General features: G+C 36.8%; 1 protein-coding gene across 1 annotated transcript in view; it reads left to right on the forward strand.

Annotated features, from left to right (window-relative positions):
• The window catches only part of LOC135221655 (octopamine receptor beta-2R-like), a 364,792-nt gene that overhangs the window by 305,457 nt on the left and 41,035 nt on the right, over positions 1 to 18,300 (forward strand). The gene's annotated exons all lie outside the window — the stretch shown is intronic.

Consider the following 18,300-nt stretch of genomic DNA (forward strand, 5'->3'; position numbering starts at 1 on the left):
TGACCATTGATGAATTCAGTTCTTAATATTAGAGACAAAAGATCTCCCAGCAAATTATGACTTATTTATGATGGCCATTCACCGAAGTAAATATTGACCTCTAAGCACTTAACTTCGACGTAAATTACAATATAAATAAGGAAAAGAAAGCTAAGCAATCATTTATTTGTTTCTGTGTGTTTGTGCTGAAATTATACACAACTTGACTGAAATAAATGACTCTGGAAACAATAATTATGTTGTTTGGGCTGAACGTTAAGACAAATGGCAGTTACTCAAACGAACATTTGTCTTGCCCTTTTATCTACTTTCTTTTTTGCCTAAATATACCAAGTAAACAGAAGTGGTATTACAACCATATTTTTGTGATAAAAAAAAGGGATTTGTTTACTTTATAGTTATTTGTTATGCATAAGGGTATCAAAAACAATGTTTGCAACACGAAAAATGAACTTGTTTTGAAGAAATCTTAATTAAAATTACTGATTGATTACAATGATTCGCTTTTTGGCGGTCGATTTCGAAATCATTTAATGTTTGCCATTTAGTAAATATCCATAAGCCAATGTTGAGCAGTGATGTCGGATTTATTTCTGATTTGTGGAGAAATTAGATTTGATTTTGTGATGCATTTGTTATCAGTGATGCCTACATATTTATCTTCTGTCCCGTTTCATGAGGGAGTTTTGTCAAGAAGAAATGCTGCTATAGGTATTTAGCAGGTGGGCATAATATAACCTAAGCCCAGTATTCAGATTTGTCAACTTTCATAAGTTGTATTCTAACAGAGATCTTTCACATATTAGTTGGTCCCTCATCCTCCTTTTCCTGCCGAGATCAACAACACTTGCTTGAACAGCAGCACCATGATGCAGTAACTGTGCCTCACTGTCGAATTTCTCAGTTCCACAAGTCCTTTATTTTTCACACTGTGGAACTGTGGAACAGTCTCCCTGAGGATGCTGTGCAACTGGAACGTGAAACGTTCAATCGAAGATGCGATACTTTACAACCCTGAAACAATTCTCTTTCTGTTTTGATCATTTATTTACATTATATTTATTTTCATTTCTAAATAACTGGTCTCTCTCTGTCTTAATTTCCTATTACCTTCTCTTCTTTCCAGTGAACACAATATTCATTGGAAGCTTGAATTTGAAGTCAGTGGGCCCTGTGGGCTTGTTCCTATATGAATTAATTTATCTTCTGAATAATAATAATAATTAATAATAATAATAATAATAATAATAATACTTTTGAATAAAATGGCAGAATTCAGCGAATTAATCTTATATATTATCTTTTCTATTTTTCTTATTAACCGCTTCTCTGGCTCAGCGATACTTCGCAATAATTGTCCAATATTCATATTAGGGATAATGCTGAAAGTGGTATTTAATTCAGAACAGGCTTTATTAATCAAAGACTGGTATTATCAGTATACTGGTATTATCAGAATGCTGGTATATGGGAAGGCGTTCCTCTGGTTCAGATCAAGCAGGGGTCGTCGTCGGTGTTGGTATCATTCCGTAAGAGAGGTCAATGTCAGGCCGGGGTGGTCACTGGTATTTAGCTGGTATTACTGCTGGTATAGCTCTGGCTTATCGCGACGTTTCAACCTTCTCGTAGGTCATCTTCTTGGCTGGCTAACCAGCCAAGAAGATGACCTACGAGAAGGTTGAAACGTCTATGACCTACGAGAAGGTTGAAACGTCGCGATAAGCCAGAGCTATACCAGCAGTAATACCAGCTAAATACCAGAGACGACCCCGGCCTGACATTGACGTTTCTTACGGAATGATACCAACACCGACGACGACCCCTGCTTGATCTGAACCAGAGGAACGCCTTCCCATATACCAGTATTCTGATAATACCAGTATACTGATAATACCAGTCTTTGATTAATAAAGCCTGTTCTGAATTAAATACCACTTTCAGCATTATCCCCAATATGAATATTGGACAATTATTGCGAAGTATCGCTGAGCCAAAAAAGCGGTTAATAAGAAAAATAGAAAAGATAATATATAAGAGTAATTCGCTGAATTCTGCCATTTCATTCAACAGAATTTGTTTAAAAGAGGGTCTTCTTCCAAAATAATAAGGAAGGAGGCCTTCTCTGGGGGCAGTAGCATTGAATACTATAGCTGTTTCAACGGCATTTAATTTATATAGAATCTTCTCAATTCTTCTTATTATCTTTTTCTCGTCAGCATGTAGGAAACTTAATACACCAGCTACATGCTGACGAGAAAAAGATAATAAGAAGAATTGAGAAGATTCTATATAAATTAAATGCCTTTGAAACAGCTATAGTATTCAATAATAATAATAATAATAATAATAATAATAATAATAATAATAATAATAATAATAATAATAATAATACGAATGTAGTCATTTACACACGTTGCAATGAATTCCTGATACTGAACTTAGTTTTCTCCAGTCCCTTTTCCATAAAAAAAGAAAAAAAAGCAGTCACTTGCCAGAGCACCTTTCGTATTGTCGAGTGCGGGGATGCGGTCTCGGTAATTAATGACGAGGCGAATTATTGGCATCGGAAATTAGAAAAATGAGAGAGGGAGGGAAGAACCATTATGCGCTTTGGTTTAAACAGTTGTCAGGTAAATTTGCGGTTCATTAAAAGCAGCCTTTTCCAACAGAGTGAATAACCAAATTATCAATTGTCTGATTAAACTTCATGGGTGATTGATTAACAATGTAGCAGTAATTGGTTGGTCTGAAACCCTCATTAAAGACTTGTAGTTGGCGTCTCGTGATGAGCTCATGGAAGGAAAGGCGAAATTTGCAGTGATTGCTTATTCTATTTATGGTTTGTTTGGTTGCGAAAATTCTTTGTGCAATATATGTGTATATATGTGTGTGTGTGTGAGTGCGCACGTGTGTGTGTAATGTACACAAATTAAAAGAACACTATGTACTCTATACGCTTGTGTTTTTGTCTTTCAGGATCTTAAGGAGACTGGTTGCATTCATCAAAATATTGTGCCAATATCATTTGATTGCACAGTTTATCGTAATAACATGTGCATGCCTTCAGGAAGAATATCATCATCAGAATAGTCGTCTTAGTTAAGTAAAATCATCAACAGCATTAGTCGTTGATATACTCTGTCAACTTCAAGTAAAATCGTTAGTATGTGTGTTTCAAGTGGAAGTCAATTCAATTCATCAGTTTTAAGTAAAGTTATCGATATAAGTTTTCAAATTTAAGTAAAATATACGTCATCGAGTTCTTTTTAATCAGTATTTTTAAATAGTGTTGCCCTGGGAAGGACGTAATGGTATATGCTCGTAATTTTCGTCCCTGTTACATCACGGCTTATATAAATGCGATAATTCTGCTGTAATTTGTGTCTCTGGTGGTCTGTATAATTGATTGATCCGTTAAATAAATTTTTTTTTCTTTGTTGCATCGTTTATCTTGTAGCTGGCGATCTCGAAATTTCGAAAATTTGAGCTGAAAACTAAGTCATTTAGTGCTATGTCCAAGAAAGGTAAAGTCTGCATAACAGATTTTGATCTAGACTACCGGTATAACCTTAAGCTTACTGTATATGTTAACTCATATGGGAAGTCAGTTTTTTGAAACAAAAATTATAGTGTTACAAAAAGAAACAGAGGAATATCTTGACCATTGAACGTATTAGTTTGTGGCCCACGTAATTTTTTACGATGATTTGTATCAACTGTATCCTTTAATTATATAATTTAGTTGTCTCCTTGTTAATGTTGCATTTGCAGAAATATTTGCGATGAGTTGGTTTCTACTCAACTGTTTAATTATGTCATTCACGTGTGTCTTTTTTAATGTTGTATTTGAACAAATATCCAATGAGGTATGAAACTCCCTTTGTTTAGGTGACAATTACGAATGGAAATCTGCCGAGCAGTCGTAACAAATGAGGAAAATTGTGTTGAAAATGGGAACAGTATTATAACAGTTTTTATCTTTGCAATATAGAGAGATGCGGCCCACATTTTCTTTATTTGTTATTGAGCAAGATAATAATGCTATAACAATGGGAAAGATATTGCTTACAAATATTGATTTCGACTTTAGGATTTTCAGAGCATATTTTCATGCCTCAGTTTTGATTGGAGCCTAATCCTGAATCTCAGTTACTGATCCAAATGGTACTATTCATCAGGTGTCGAACTTGAGGAAACGTTCATTTATTTCTTGGAGGTAAATGAATGTTCCTTGCCTGGCATTTTAGACAGACACTTCCTCTGCCAATCACAAGGTTGTTTGTCCTCAGAAATCGATTGTACGGAGCGTTTGAATATATGAAATTAATTATGTGAAATTAAACTTGGTCCATATCGTTCAGTTATATTAGCCATTGCTCCTCGTAATTACTTTCCTAATACAGAAGGCCACCATGCCATATTTTGTTTATTCATCCTCTGACCTAGAAAACAGCGACGATCTTTAAATCTTCTCATTTTTCCGGCTTTGTGTTGGAAAATTAGATCGGCCATGTCAGATAATTAACATTTTCATAAAGTTGTGATCTATAATCTCTCTCTCTCTCTCTCTCTCTCTCTCTCTCTCTCTCTCTCTCTCTCTCTCTCTCTCTCTCTCTCTCATTTTCATAAAGTTGCGAACTATAATCTCTCTCTCTCTCTCTCTCTCTCTCTCTCTCTCTCTCTCTCTCTCTCTCTCTCTCTCGCAAATTTGTGCGTTTGAATCTCGCTTGGGCAAGGAAATATTTTTTTATTAAGAATTCTAGAAGTCAGAAAACCATTGTACACACATTTATATACTTTGTATGTATATGCTTATATATATACACATTTGTATATATGTGTGTGTATGTATGTATTTGTCTCAAAATTAAGCCGTTTCCTTGGAAAAGTCCAACACGACTGTCATACTTCAGATACTGACTCCTGGATGGACCTCCCGTGCAGAGAATTTTATTTTAGTTACCCTTTTAATATCAACTCAGTAGAGTCCCAATTTGCTTGAATCGATGAATCACACTTGTAAAGAGACTGACACAAACTTTACATTTCAAAATGTGTTACAAAGTTTGTAAACTTTATTTAGATTAAGCGTGATGCGTTTACCTACCATTCTTGTTTTTTTTTAATTTGTTTTAAATTCCTAGTTAATGAAAACCTATACTATGTTTATGGAAAAAGTCTATGAAAGCAGACCGGACAGAAAAACGATTATAAACATAGTTTTTACTAACAAGCGGGTACCAATTTGTTTGTTTGTGACACTGAAAAACAATTATTTTTTCTTTTCTGAAACATCGCAAATAGCCTTGTTTTATCGTGTACTCGTTTGCTATAATGAACTCTATGCAGTATATGTATCAGTTTCATAAAAGTTTATACCGCTAAGTGAGAGAGAGAGAGAGAGAGAGAGAGAGAGAGAGAGAGAGAGAGAGAGAGAGAGAGAGAGAGAGAGGCTAAATGCTTCAGTCATACCACTTACAGAAAGTACCCTATTTGAAATGGAATGTCACCGTCATACACAGCGACAGAAAACAACCGTTGCTGCTTTCATACAAATTAGAGCTGAAATTCAAGAGAGCTCGCTAGCAATGTACAATTTGGAATTATAACAAATTTTAACGTTTTATATTATCTACAAGCAGCTTTCATAGTCCACATATAGGAACCGGCATTTTCTTTGCTTATCAAATTTGGACGATGACACATAAAATCACTCCAGTGCATAATGAGTGTTACTGACTATACTCCGTTTTTTTCCATCTGTCCATCCGCCTTTGGTGTTTGCGCATGGTAACACTGCTATCCGGGCTTTAAATAATATCCTATTTCGAATATTAACGGTGTAATTCACATACAATAAATTATTAAAACACTTTTCAGTTGCAAATGTACACCCAGATATCCTTTTATTTACCTAAAACTTACACATAGCGTAACTATTTAAAGCCCAGGACGCAGTGTTACCATGCGCGACTACCACAGTCGGATAGACAGATAGAAAAAAACAGAGTATAGGAAAGACTTAATGTGAATGCATCCCAAAATTTGGTGGCTGTAATTTGAACTTTTTTTTTATTTACCAATAAAAATTATGCCATGGATTTTACTGATAATGCTTAGAATTATTTCACTAGTTTGTTCGTGTATGCAGTTATAAATGTACTTAACAATTTACAGTAAGTAATAAGGAACCGTACTTATGGTTGGTTGGTTTAGAGTATGCACGCCTTATGCCAACAGGATCCATTACCCTAAGACAAAACGGGAAATGGGAGGTCTAGTGTGTCCTTCCGGACTCTAAACAACCAACAGAGGCGAGGATACTCAGATCACAAGTCCGTTTAACCATCCCATTTCGCCCGGCACTCCTTATATACCTTTGTGCCAGAGTCGAGTCAAGATTACAAATGACAAAATGTCAGGACATAGTTTCTTTCTCCTTTTCTTTCTTTCTTTGGAAGGGTGAGGGGGGCAAAAGGTCTTCAGCAGAACGAATGGTTACGGCTGCCGGAGGACGAAACCCATGACCCACTCTGACAATGAAGTCCGGCTTTTGGTTTTCGAAGTTTCTTTTCCCCTTTTAATTTTTCTATATTTTATATTATTCATTTATTTTTTTAGATATTATTGGTATGAGATGTGACTTTTGGACTTTTTCTATTACATCGGATTTCAATATAATTTTCTTTTTGTTTTGTTGTAGTAGTATGTATGTGTTGGCTAAGTACCTGTCTGGCAAGGACAAAATTTAATGTATGTATGATTAGTGTATTGTCCGCCAAGTTGTATATTATTAATAGTCAGTTGTTTGTTAGACATGATGTAAACATTCTTGGAAAATACATATCATGAAAATAGATATAAGATGAAAGTATGCTTTAACCTTCATCACTGCAAAACGAGAGATTTTTCAAATAGAACTTAAACATGAACTTTTCTAATCTTTATATATGAATAGTCAAGAGAAACTTACTCATTGAGACTTAAAAGAAAAAGAAAAAAAACACAGAAGACAGTATCGTCCGCAAGCAGCTTTTTTAAATATGTTTTGAATATTCCAGTAAAATTAGATCGATGACTGATTGCAACTTATCTGGCGACGCAGCCAAAGCTGAAGGATCGCGTTTGTTCACATCACAGACCCTTTCTGAAAATTGAATTGAGGTTTGTGCAGATTGAATTTCCGTATCTGACGAGTCGGCTAGATTGTATGGCCATACGCAAGTGCTCCAGGAGAATGGAACTTTGTTGCATTTAACGTTCAAACGACAGTACGTCATTTTTAATATGCTTTAGATTATATATATATATATATATATATATATATATATATATATATATATATATATATATATATATATATATAAAGGTTTTTTTGCCACGAAGGAAAAAATGAAAAAGCGAGATAGCCAAGTACTTTCGGTCCTGTTCGGACCCTTTACTGACTCAGTAAAGGTCCGAACAGGACCGAAAGTACTTGGCTATCTCGCTTTTTAATTTTTTCCTTCGTGGCAAAAAAAAACCTTTATTTATATATATTATATATATATATTATATATATTATATGATATATATATCTATATATATATTATATATATATAGTATAGTGTGGTGTTGCGTTGTGTGTTCGTGTGTGTTTGGGGGTATTGTATATATATATATATATATATATATTATATATAATTATATAAATATATTATATTTGATGTGTTGGGGGCGTTGGTGTTTCGTGTGTGTGTGTTAGGGGTATATATATATATATAGTATATATATATATCAGATATATATCTATATATATATATATATCTATATATATATATATATATTATTGAAGCTGCAAAGCGCTGCCAAGTTGCCGATGATACGAAAATTCATCAGAATAGTTGCATCTGATTATGAACCTCGAACCTTTCCATACCCAGAGCAGGCTTGATTATTTACAAATTTTCGTTGTTCGGAAGGGCCACCAATTTCATTTCAGTAATAGAGCGTCTATACGTGAAAATACTCTTTGGCAATCCAGTAAAATATATGTTATTCCTTAAAGTCTCTTTGCCCCATTCACGTTATATATTTCGTTATGCAGTTATGAATAATATCTCAGAAACACCTTCCAGGCTTTATATCATTTGAATCTTTAAATTTTAACATTCATGTAAGTTCAGTTTTTGAGACTTGAGGTATACCAGTTTTACTTAAGTACTTCTTGTATTATATTTTATTTTAGACGCAGCGTCCTTGAATGATTTCAAATAGTGTCATATGCCTCTAGATTAGTTCTAGAGCAACTTTAAACCAGAAAATCATTGAGTGTTAAATGTACTTAATTTTGAACCCAGGCATTTTAAGCTTTGTGATTCAGCTGGGTTTCTTTATGTCCAATTGCCCGTGTCTCTTCGGAGACGTGTCTCCCTTAAGACACACGTCTCTTTTAGGGCGGAAGACAATAAACGGGTTAATAACATTGTCTCTCCGCTGTTTGGAAGAGAGTGTGGAATCTGACGTAGAATACCAATAAGGTTCCTAGTCTAAGCTGTCCATGGTTCAACCTCCTCTCCCTCTCCCTCCCCATCCTCCTCCCGGCTCCCTTACCCATCTTATTTTGACGCGGAGAGAAGAGATTTGTCTTTGCAGTGACCTTGACCCAGTTTGGCTTCCCCTCTCTCGCCCCTCCCAGTGTTTCTCGTTAGACTTTATTTCAACCAGACTCAAGAAACCCTTTATAGCCTGTCCAAAAAAAGTTTTATGTGCCTTCCGTTGTATTTCAGATATAGGCTTCAAAATACAGATCCAACTTAAGGATTATTATTATTATTATTATTATTATTATTAGTAGTAGTAGTAGTAGTAGTAGTAGTAGTAGTAGTAGCGCACCCCGTGCCGTCAGAAACGACGGAAATATACGTCACGTACCGTCTCAAAGTTTGAACCAAGATGCCTTCATTAGGGATGTCTATGTAGGGTCTATTGATGTGACAGGTTGTACCCAGATTAGACAATGGCAAGTTTAGAAGTAGAGTGCATTATCATCTGACTATCCTTGCTGCTAAAAAAAAATATTAATGGACATTTCGTTTTATATAGCGATATTGAATGAATGAAGTCCATTCATATCCCTTCGTTGTATTACGAATGAAAAAATTTTTGTAATAGTTTACAAGCAAATAATAATGAATTTCTCTGTTAATTATTTACGTTATTATTATTGGTTTTGTATATTAGAATTGTTGTTCTTTTTTAAAGGTAAATGACATTCATTCACCTGGTTATTATGTTAATGAGTTTTGTAGCCTTGAATTGAAGGAAAAGTTGTGGGTGGGAGCGTTGTTCTCGAATGTTATGGTGAAACTATTAATTAATGCAGGTGTGTTGTCTTTTTCTGGTGTCAATAAAAATGCTTATTTTAATAAACTTCAACGAATGGTTGAGCCCAGAGCGGATTCACCTAATTTGCAAAGTGAAATGAAGTGGTAGAATGGAAGATTTTGTAGCGAACTATCAAATCGTGGTGAACAAAAAACATGTTCAAAGATAGAACCCTTTACACAAGCGCACACCCTCAAACATACATACATGCATACATACATACGCACACACATACACATCCCATAAATATTAGGAAGTTATTATTAACTTTAACTTCTCTCTCTCTCTCTCTCTCTCTCTCTCTCTCTCTCTCTCTCAGCTTTTTCCATATTAGTTTTCGTTCTTGATTTTCTTATCTCTGGTGCATATATAGTATATATATATATATATATATATATATATATATATATATATATGTATGTATGTATATATATATGTATGTATGTCGTATGTATGTATGTATGTATATATATTATATTATAAATATATATATATATATATATATATATATATATATATGTATGTATGTATATATTATGTTTGCGGAATTCTAACTCGTTATCATTAATGAAGAGATGGAGAAGGTAAAAAAGGGAATGTAATGATTAAGATGATGATACTAATAATGATGATAACGAAGTTGAGCGGGGCCATATCTGTCATGATAATGGTTAGTGAACGTAATTATTTTTACCATCAGCTTCATATTTTGTTTTCACCAACGGCCTTTTTCCGTTTTAGAAGTGGGCGGTTAGTTTACTGCTGACTTGGAGGCGGCAGGCCAGGATTGAACCAAGAACCTTGCCATTACGAGTCCAACGCTCCACCATCGAGCTCAGGAACCAACATTATCATTTTTAAATAAACTTCGGTTCACTCTGTCTGGGTTATTATTATTATTATTATTATTATTATTATTATTATTGATTATTATTTATTATTATTATTATCGCAGGAGTCACTAAAATGCTGAAGAAATCCACAACGATGTTATTTTATGTGTATTTTTAATATTTCACTGACATCTTTGAGGATTTCGTAACACTTATTATTATTATTATTATTATTATTATTATTATTATTATTATTATTATTATTATTATTATTATTATTATTATTATTTTATTATTATTTTAATTTATTTATTTCTTTATTATATTTTGGTCTATCACAGTCAGCTCCAATTCGAATGGGTGGTATTCATAGTGTGGGGTTCCGGGTTGCATCCTGCCTCCTTAGGAGTCCATCACTTTTCTTACTATGTGCGCCGTTTCTAGGATCACACTCAGCATGAGTCCTGGAGCCACTTCATCCTCTAGTTTCTCCAGATTCTTTTTCAGGGATCATGGGATCGTGCCCAGTGTTCCTATGATTATGGGTTCAATTTCCACTGCCATATCCCATATCCTTCTTATTTCTATTTTCAGGTCTTGATACTTATCCATTTTTTCCCTCTCTTTCTCTTCAACTCTGGTGTCCCATGGTATTGCGACATCAATGAGTGATACTTTCTTCTCTATTCTGTCAATCAACGTCACGTCTGGTCTATTTGCACGCATCACCCTATCTGTTCTGATACCATAGTCCTAGAGGATCTTTGCCTGATAGTTTGCTATCACTCCTTTAGGTTGGTGCTCGTACCACTTATTACTGCAAGGTAGCTGGTGTTTCTTGCACAGGCTCCAGTGGAGGGCTTTTGCCATTGAATCATGCCTCTTTTTGTACTGGTTCTGTGCAAGTAATGGACATTGGCTTGCTTTGTGGTTTATGGTTTCATTTTTCGTATTGCACTTCCTACATATGGGAGAGGTTATTTCCACCTATTGTTCTTTTAATATATCTGGTTCTTAGGGCCTGATCTTGTGCCGCTGTTACCATTCCTTCAGTTTCCTTCTTGAGCTCTCCCCTCTGTAGCCATTGCCATGTTTTATCCCTGGCTAGTTCCTCTGTTCTGTTTGTCATTCTCCTGTCTGTATATTTCTGGGTCTTCGTCTACTGTTATCAGTCCTTCTTCCCATGCACTCTTGGGCCACTCTTCTTCACTGATTTTTATTATTATTAATATTATTATTTTTTTTTTATTTTTTTTTTTTTTTTTTTTTTTTTTGTTTTTTTTTTTTTTTTTTTTTTTTTTTTTGCTCTATCACAGTCCTCCAATTCGACTGGGTGGTATTTATAGTGTGGGGTTCCGGGTTGCATCCTGCCTCCTTAGGAGTCCATCACTTTTCTTACTATGTGTGCCGTTTCTAGGATCACACTCTTCTGCATGAGTCCTGGAGCTACTTCAGCCTCTAGTTTTTCTAGATTCCTTTTCAGGGATCTTGGGATCGTGCCTAGTGCTCCTATGATTATGGGTACGATTTCCACTGCCATATCCCATATCCTTCTTTATTTCTATTTTCAGATCTTGATACTTATCCATTTTTTCCCTCTCTTTTTCTTCAACTCTGGTGTCCCATGGTATTGCGACATCAATGAGTGATACTTTCTTCTTGACTTTGTCAATCAAAGTCACGTCTGGTCTGTTTGCACGTATCACCCTATCCGTTCTGATACCATAGTCCCAGAGGATCTTTGCCTGATCGTTTGTTTTCCTATTTTCACTCCCTCAGGTTGGTGCTCGTAACACTTATTACTGCAAGGTAGCTGTGTTTCTTGCACAGGCTCCAGTGGAGGGCTTTTGCCACTGAATCATGCCTCTTTTTGTACTGGTCTGTGCAAGTGCCGGGCATTCGCTTGCTATGTGGTTTATGGTTTCATTTTTCGTATTGCACTTCCTACATATGGGAGAGATGTTATTTCCGTCTATCGTTCTTTGAATATATCTGGTTCTTAGGGCCTGATCTTGTGCCGCTGTTATCATTCCTTCAGTTTCCTTCTTTAGCTCTCCCCTCTGTAGCCATTGCCATGTGTCATCGCTGGCTAGTTCTTTAGTCTGTCTCATGTATTGTCCGTGCATTGGTTTGTTGTGCCAGTCCTCTGTTCTGTCTGTCATTCTTCTGTCTCTGTATATTTCTGGGTCTTCGTCTACTTTTATTAGTCCTTCTTCCCATGCACTCTTTAGCCACTCGTCTTCACCGGTTTTCAGATATTGCCCCACATGCCTCTGTTCTCGATGTTGACGCAGTCCTCTATACTTAGTAGTCCTCTCCCTCCTTCCTTTCGTGTTATGTATAGTCTGTCCGTATTTGCTCTTGGGTGTAGTGCTTTGTGTATTGTCATATGTTTCCTGGTTTTCTGATCTATGGTGCGGAGTTCTGCCTTCGTCCATTCCACTATTCCTGCGCTGTATCTGATTACTGGCACTGCCCATGTGTTTATGGCTTTTATCATATTTCCGGCGTTGAGTTTTGACTTGAGTATCGCCTTGAGTCTCTGCATATATTCTTTCCTGATCGTGTCCTTCATCTCTTGGTGTTTTATATCCCCTCCTTCCATTATTCCCAGGTATTTGTATCCTGTCTCATCTATGTGTTTGATGTTGCTCCCATCTGGTAGCTTATCCCTTCAGTTCTCGTTACTTTGCTTTTTTGTAAGTTGACTAAGGAGCATTTTTCTATTCCAAACTCCATCCTGATGTCCCCAGATACAATCCTTACAGTCTGGATTAGGGTATCTATTTCCTTGATGCTTCTGTAGCTCCAATCCAGCACTTTGCAGAAAAAAAGAAACCTGCATTCCAGACTTCACAGGAGACTATCTTTTTCTTTATGTTCCTTACTTGGTCTGCCAGCCTCTGATGTCGTCCATGAACATCAGATGGTTGATTCTGTTGCCTCTTTTCTTGAGTTGGTACCCGGCATCCATCTTCTGTAGTACTTTTGTCATGGGAATCATGGCTACTACGAAGAGTAGTGGGGACAGTGAGTTGCCCTGGAAGATCCCTCTCCTGATATTAACCTCTGCTAGTCTTATTCCAGAGCTTGTAAGTATTGTATTCCAGTTTTGCGCATTGTATTTTTGAGGAAGCTGATGTGTTTTGCCCTCTGCCCCATATATTTTCAGGCATTCTATTAGCCATGTGTGTGGTATCATGTCGAAGGCTTTCTTATAGTCTATCCATGCCATGCTTAGGTTGGTTTTCCTTCTCCTACTGTTCTTCATTACCATTTTGTCTATCAGGAGCTGGTCTTTTGTGCCCCTACACTTCCTTCTGCAGCCTTTCTGTTGGTGGGGGATGGTGTTTGTCTCCTCTAGGTAGTTGTATAGCCTTTCACTGATGATACCTGTTAGTAACTTCCACATTATTGGTAGGCAGGTGATAGGCCTGTAGTTACTGGCTATATTTCCCTTACTCTTGTCTTTTTGTACTAAGGATGTTCTTCCTGTGGTCATCCATTTGGGTGCTTGGTGATTTGTGATACAATGCTGGAGTTGTTCTGCTATTCGTGGGTGTAGGGCCTTGAAGTTTTTGAGCCAGTATCCATGGACTTCATCGGGACCTGGGGCTTTCCAGTTTGGCATTTCTTTACTTTAGGTGGTCTGACTGTGTCTGTGGTGATCTCTGTGAATCTTGTTTTATTCTCCCTGTTTCTTCTGCCTTGACTTCCTGGAGCCATGTTGCATGTTTGTTGTGTGATACCGGGTTGCTCCATATGTTTTCCCAGAGTCTCTTACTTGGTTCGGCTTCAGGAATTTCTGGGTGGTTGTCTTCCCCTCTTAGTTGGCTGTATAGTCTTTTCTGGTTGGTTCCGAAAAGTTTGTTCTGTTGGTATCCCTTATTCCTGTTCATGTACCGTTGGATCTTATGTGCTTTGGCCTTAAGCCTCTGTTTTACATCTTCTATTGTGTTGTTTAGTCCCTCTCTGTACTTTGTATTTCTCGTTTGAGATCCTCCCTTGTTTTCTTGCTTCTTAGCCTTTCTTCTGCCATCTCTTTCAGTTTACTCAAGTCAGATCTCATCACCATGATTTGCTTTTCCAGGCGCCTTTTCCAAGGAGGTTGCTGTTTTGGTTTCTGTTGGGTTGGTTGTGTTGGTGGCGTTGGTGTTCGTGTCCCCATCAGTTCTGCTACTAATCTTGCTCCTGCATATACCAAGTCATTTGTTTCTGTGATACTGGTGGTGTGTATTATGCCCATTATTTCATTGACCTCACTTGTTTTCTCCCTTAATTTCTTGGTGTTGTAGGCTTTCATGGAGGGGATCTTTGTTCTCTCTGTATCTGGCTCCATCCATTGTCTAATCTTTTCTACCCATTCCGTCCTCTCTGTTACTTCGTCAGTGTTTCTTCGTGTGTCGTTGTTTGATACCTCATCCTCCCTGTCGTCTTCTGTGGCATCGTCTCTCAGTTCGTCTTCGTGTAGTTCGTTGTCGTGTGACATTTCCCTTTCCAGTTCTTCTCTTTCTGTTGGGGAGAGCCAGTTCTTTTTCTTTATGTTCCTTACTTGGTCTGCCAGCCTCTGCTCTGTTTGGGGGGTGTTATTCCTCTCATTCCAGATGTTGACCAATCTTCTTCTATATCCTCTCTCCGTCGGGTTGCTTCTGATGTAGCATCTCCATATTTTCTTCTCTTGTCCATTTCTTCCTTTTTGCTTCTGTAGCTCCAATCTCAGGCTATTGATTACTGTCGTTGTGGTGATCAGTTGCTGGATGACGACCTCCAAGTACCTGACCGTCTTCCCCTTCAATTGGGTTGAATACCTGGTTGCCGGACAAAGCTCCTCTGTTGCCAGAGGTTCCATTTACGTCGTTGTCGTTTATTCCTTCATTTCTTTCCATCATTGCTGAGTTTTGCTATTTAACCCATAGCTGGACCCTACCCCATCAGGGATAGGTACTCATTTACAGCTGAGTAGACTGAGGAAATTATGGTAAAGATCCTTTCCCAAGGAATCAACGCCGAGGAGAGCGGTCACCCATCCAACGACTGACCAGCCCCAATGTTGCTTAACTTGAATTAAGTCCATTGACGACCTAACCCACTCCTCCACGGCGCCCCATATTTTATTATTTTACCCCTTATTATTATTATTATTATTATTATTATTATTATTATTATTATTATTATTATTATTATTATTATTATTATTCTCCTTTAAGGGACCTTTAGCTAACTTTGATATATTAGAAGCTTTCGTCGTGTAAAAGTGGAGAGGCAAGGGAGAATGAGATAGTCTCCTGTGAAGTCTGGAATGCAGGTTTCTTTTTTTCTGCAAAGTGCTGGATTGCAGGCGCCGCAATCGTAAAATGCCTATTGCCCTTTAGGGAGTCAGAGGTTCACGTTGAGCGTTTTTTTTTTATTATTCAGCGTGAGTTGTTTTACCTTCCCCTTAATGCCCCTGAATAGGAACAGTAGTTTTCAAGTCAAAACCTGAACAGTTGAGGTTTTGACTAGTTAACATTTTTTATATGTAATGAAAGTTCTCAGTGTTATACACGCATGCACAATCAAAAGCAAATGCATACTTGGTGTGTATATGTATTGCGAGATGGAACTGTGCAGTGATGCTTATTCCAAAGATTTAATTGTGTTTACGTTCACCCGTTTATGTACACAAGCCCGCGCGCGCAAACACACGCACAGTTTTATCCCAAGAAAAGAGATACAATATATTTTCACATTTTAAATTAAAGATTATAGTGCTTAATTTTTTTCTGCGTTAAAGTTTTTCACATTAAAGGCATTATCGTTCGCTTCATATTGTTCTGTTTGCCTTGGGACGACCTCAGAAAGGTATACCCTTCCATTTGTTGTATATGGAGTGCGTATGAGAAAATTATTTTCCACAAGAACACAATAGGTATACCTAAAAGTAACAGAAAACTATTGAATTGGTAGGAAAATATTTAGATTCTTTCTAAGTTCGGAAAGAATGGGACTAGAGAGGCAGCAGTTGTATCCAGGTCAGATTAGTAATTTATCGGACATTCCGATGATGTGTTGTTTAAGCAGTGCTGATGAACTTTGAAACAGAGATTTAGAACTGCACATGACTAATGATGTTAGGGGGTTAAAAAAGATTAAAAGGGGTGTGGGGGAGAGAAAATTTTAGGTTTGGAGGGCTGGATTCGTTAGCGAGCAACAGTCTTCAATCCGTATCTTCTGAAGATCTGGAGCCTTCCCAGAGTGTTCCAGCTTTCCCTCGGCCGCCTCCAACAATGTCGAATTGTTGTAGAGGTCCTATTTTCGCTGCAAAATGGCAGAACATAGGTTTTGTACGTCTTAGTAGGTCTTTTATATAGGAGACTTAAGGTGATTATTTCCCAGGTATTATGAAAAAGAGGTTAATGTAGAAAAAAATCCTGGTATTAATTGAATGTCTTTAACCAGTGAAAATTGTTTATGGAATCTGTTTAAACCTTACGGAACTTTATTATAAGATAAAGAAATATATGATCTTTATTTAAGAAATAAATCAGATTTAACAATAGATAATAGTAGTGAGAAACATAAAACCAAATTATCGACAAGTTCAAGAGTTTTCGTCCGTGGGTGGGATCGCAGTTTCGGTAAGATCGTTAAAGTTTCCGAACCAGATCTCAAGGAATGCTTTTGGAAAATGCAGGTCGTTACCGGGGAACGAGGTCGCGCAGCTCCTCGGTAACAAGTCGGCTTCCTGTTTTCAACATTTTAGTTTTGGTGAGGAATAACAGCAGGAGGTCCTTTAAATTCATATCACTATGTTTTGTGAGTTCTGCTTATTTGTTATTTTGAAAAAAAAACATAATAAAAAAACCATCGCCACCTTCGTGTTAAGGTTCACTCTAATTGTCCTTTCCTCTCCCCCCCCCCCCCCCCCCTTTTTTGGCCTGGGCTAGGAAAAGGGCGTTAGATTGCCATTCCCATTGCCTTATCTTAAAAAAAAATAGTACTTTTAGAGAGTCACACTCCGAAACAAAAGGAGGATGATATTAAAAACAGAAATATAAGACAGAAAAGTCATGCTTTAAAATAGTGGGATTGTTATAAATGATTTATATTATGATAATCCCTTATGATAATCTATTTCATAGCTACAGAAATTTTTTTAGATATTCCAGATGGTACTTTTTGAATTTTCAGTCCGCATCACTGCCTTCAGATTTTGTCGTTCATCTAAAACGTGTAGCACTTTACCCTAATAAATTTTTCACGTAGTTTAAAAATCACACTTCACTATGCACAGCTGACGATAGATTTTTACTCCGGAAAATATTTCGTTGTCACGTATTCCCCATAAAAGGAGGTGACCCGTGAAGGAGCGTTCCTATTCCGAATATCAAATGGCTTTCCTCTCTCATTCTTTATTTCTTTCTTCCATCGTGAATTAGGTTGATAATATATTCTTTTTGTTTTCTTTTATATGATTTGAGAATATTCTTAAGATTTTTTTAGAACGGCGTGGAAATGCAAGGTTGATTCAATGGATTGCAGATGGTTTATCTTATGTGAGTAGCAAGAGTATACTGAAGTTTTGTGTAGCAATTACGAATAATGCAATTGGAATAAATAAATCACTCCCAAGTTTAACTGAGTAACTCCGAGTTATTGCAGAATGTATATGCGTCTCTCTCTCTCTCTCTCTCTCTCTCTCTCTCTCTCTCTCTCTCTCTCGAATAGTTTGCCTCACACTTCCTCATGTTCCCAACTTTCCACCCGCGAGTTAATTTGCAATTGTGATATCACTTTGACAGTAAATCAGAAGCTGGAGTCTCAGGTATAGTAGCGAAGCCTTGTGATGCTTCAGACTGGAAATGGAGTATGCAGTCGCGATTTATTTCAGTATCTCTTCATTTTGAATGACTGTGCAGTCACATATAGTGGGTGATCTTGGGCATATTTGCTTTTAATAATAGTGTCTCTGATTGGCGTCAGATCTGAACCTGGATAGCAGCAAGGTTCACTGAAATATTTTTGTTTAGGTCACGGACGCAAATGAGACGTAAGGGCTATTGTAAATTTTTACCGCACTGAAGCTAGTAGTCATTTAATTCTGGATTCCCGACATAGTGTT

The sequence above is a fragment of the Macrobrachium nipponense genome, chromosome 3, assembly GCF_015104395.2.
Source record: "Macrobrachium nipponense isolate FS-2020 chromosome 3, ASM1510439v2, whole genome shotgun sequence".
Taxonomy (NCBI): Eukaryota; Metazoa; Arthropoda; class Malacostraca; order Decapoda; family Palaemonidae; genus Macrobrachium; species Macrobrachium nipponense.